Consider the following 3,576-nt stretch of genomic DNA (forward strand, 5'->3'; position numbering starts at 1 on the left):
TGTGCGTGTGCGTGTGTGCGCACGTGTGTGCACGTGTGTGTGCACGTGTGTGTGTATGCCTGAGAGACAATACAAAAGAAAGGGAGCAAAGGAGGAAAAGGAGAGGCAGCTGGAAAATAGAGAAGATGAAAAGGGAGGAACTCCTAAGAACTGCTGCGGTCAGTGCCATGGCTGGGCTGGGCCCCCCTGGTGGCCAAGGAGCGCCAAGACCAAGGAACCCACGGGCGCACAGCCCTGCGGTGCTGGCCTGGCACAAGAGGAAGGGTCATAAGACCCCAGGCAGGAATCTGGCAGCGAGTGAGTCAGTGGAACAGGAGAGGGTGAGCAGGTGTGGGCAACTGAGGAATTAAACACAAGCAAGAGAGTGAGTGTGTGTTTGTGTCAGAGTCCCATGTCAGAGACTGCGTGTGAACCGAGGTGAGGGATGGGCCAGAGCTCCCTGCCTCAGTTTCCTGTCCACTTATCCACTCCTTCTTTCAACCAATAACTGTTTATTGAGCTTGCAGGCCCCTGGCGCTGCAGTGGACACAAGGAAGTGAGCCCTTCAGTCAACAGCCAACCCAACAGCCTCCTTATAGGTGGCAGAGGCGTGGGGTGGGGGGGTGGAGCAGGCCTAGATAGGATCAGGGCCCCTCAGTCAGGCAGGTGCCAAGCAGAGCTAGGAGATCAGGCTCCTGATTCCCCATGCATGGTCTAGCCTCAACTCCACCACGGGGGTCTGGACTGGCCCCTCCCACTCACTGGGACCCCACCGCACGGTTCCTTATCTAAGCCAAAAATGGATCTGAGGGGACAAGGCACCTCTAACATGTGGCTCAGCCCTGAGGAACTGGAGCCAAAAATCTGTCCCTCTCCCCCAACTCCAGCCCATCACATGCAGGCGAACACACTCAAACCGCCTACACACAATCCTTGCACACTCAGTACAAACCAGCATACAGAGACACCCACACACACACACTCACCTACACGCTCACAAACTCAGGTGTTGCATCTGTCACACCCCTAGCTCATACCTGCTCAGGGTTGCTCATTCACACTCTCCTCAGATCCCAAGATGCCGCCCCGGCCTCTGAGCAGGCCCCGCTTGGTCATCCCTCCTCGTCTCCCTTGGAGGCTTTTTGAGCCTTGAGTGCCTGAGACACAAAAGGACGTGGTGCTCTGTTCATCACGTTTAACCATCACGCAAACTGTCTACCTGAGTCGAGTCCTAGCTCTGCTCCCCAATTCAGACCTTCTTCCTCCAGCCTGGATTCACCTTCTCAGCCACCCCCCAGCCACCACTCCAGGAGCCGCCACACCAGGAGGAACAGAGGGGCCTCTGGGATCAACCTTGACCGCAGACTGCAGGACAGCTGGCTCGACCCCAGGCTCATGCCTGGTTTTCAGAGGTCCGTCGTCTAAGTGCACGGAGCAGTCAGAGTTCAGCACCTCTTCGAGATGATCAGTAATCAGGGCAGGCAGGCAGAGGTTATTATCCTCATTTTACAGATGAGGAAACCAAGGTTGACTCCTCTCTCTCACACCTACATCCATGCTGTTACCAATTCTGTCTTTCTGCTTTAACATATTTCCAAATCTGAACCTAATCAAGCCTTTAGCTCCAACCTTCAATTTGTAGGAAACACGGGTAACAGAGGAACAAATTAATAGGTGTTTCAGTAAAGCAATCAGTCAAATCCATAGTGTGGGACCAGGACATTCTACAGGGGAACTGATGCAGTTCCATCAACAGATCAACTACATGCGAGGGGAGCGGGGTATGGGGAATGGAGAGAGGACTTTTAATCCAGGAATCTCTTGGTTAAAAGAGGCTTAAGAGACATAGAAATCAAATTCAGGGACTTCCCTGGCAGTCAGTGGTTAAGACTTGGTGATTCCACGGCAGAGAGTGTGGTTACATGAGAAAATGTTCATATATATGGAAATATTTAAGGATGGAATTACAGGGAATTGCTTTAAAATATTACAGTAAAATAAGAAGAGAGAGAGAAAGGAGTGGAGGGGAAAGGAGGGAAGGGAAGAGAAGGATGAAAGGAACAAAGAAAATAAAAGGAGAGAGAGGCAGAATATTGAATCTAGGGAATGGGTATTGTGTAGGCTGAATAATGACCCACAAAAATATCAGGTCCTAATCCCTGGAAGTTGTACACTTTATCTTACATGATAAAGATTTTGCAAGTATCATTAAACTAATACTCTTAAAATGGGGAGATTATCCTGGATTATCCAAGTGAGCCTTAACGCAATCACCAATATCTGAGTAAGAGAGGAAAGCTGGATACAGAGAAGAAAAGGCAACGTAGCCACAGAGGCAGACAGCCACAACCCAAGAATGCCGCAACCACCAGAAACTGGAAGAGGCAAGGAAGGGACTCCTTCCTGGAGCCTCTGGAGGGAGCACAGCGCTGACTCCTTGTCCATCGAAACTGATTGTAGGGGGATTCCCTGGCTGTGGAGTGGTTGAGACTCTGAGCTTTCACTGCTCAGGGCCCAGGTTCAATCCCTGGTTGAGGAGTGCTGTGTTGTTCAGTCCAAAAAAAAGAAGAAAAGAAACTGATTTTGGAATTCTGGCCTCCAGATCTGTACGAGAATAAATGTGTGCTATTTTAATCCACCAAGTTTGTGGTCACCGGATATAAAGAGATTTATTACACTTCCCTCTCTTCTTGTGTGTTTGGAAACTTTCCTAATAAAGTTGTGTTTGTGTGTGCTCAATTCACAACACTACCTATGCAACAGTCTTGCCAAGGAAATAGAAACAGAATTAGGAAATTCAACTACCAGTTTACAGAATATACAGAAAAGGAACAGATCATAGGGATATCCACAGCAAACTCAGACTGCTGTGAATGCACAGAACAAACCATCTGGCTTCTCCAACAAATGATACAGGAAGAAATGACGATGAAAGAACCTATAGATTAAATGAGAATTAAGAGTCATAGCAACCAAATTGCTACGTGTGAGCCTTTTTTGGATCCCAATTCAAACAAATGAGAGAGAGAGGAGCAAGAAAAGAAAAAGAGGAATTGCTAAACAACAAGAAATTTGAACACACTGGATATTTCACTATATTAAGGAATTCATGTGGATTGTTAGGTTAATGATTTCGTGATTGTGTTAAAAGAATTCTTATCTTCTATAGATACATATGAAGTATAGGGCTTCCCTGGTGGCTCAGCGGTAAAGACTCTGCCTGCCAATGCAGGAGATGCAGGTTCAATCCCTGGGTCAGGCAGATCCCCTGGAGAAGGAAATGGCAACCCACTCCAGTATTCAGGCCTGGGAGATCCCATGGACAGAGGAGGCTGGCATACTACAGTCCATAGGATTGCAAAGAATTGAACACGACTTAGCAATTACATAACAACAACAACACCATGAAATATTTACAGATGAAATTATGTATTTGGGGTTTGCTTCAGAATAAAATGGGACATACCTCAACTGAAAAAAAAAAATGGGTTGATAATTGTTAGTGTTGGTTGATGGTTCCTGAAGTGAAGTGAACTGAAGAATGCTCAGTTGTGTCTGACTCTTTGCAATCCCATGGACTGTAGCCTGCTAGGCTCC

Source organism: Capra hircus, chromosome 2, assembly GCF_001704415.2.
Source record: "Capra hircus breed San Clemente chromosome 2, ASM170441v1, whole genome shotgun sequence".
Lineage (NCBI taxonomy): Eukaryota > Metazoa > Chordata > Mammalia > Artiodactyla > Bovidae > Capra > Capra hircus.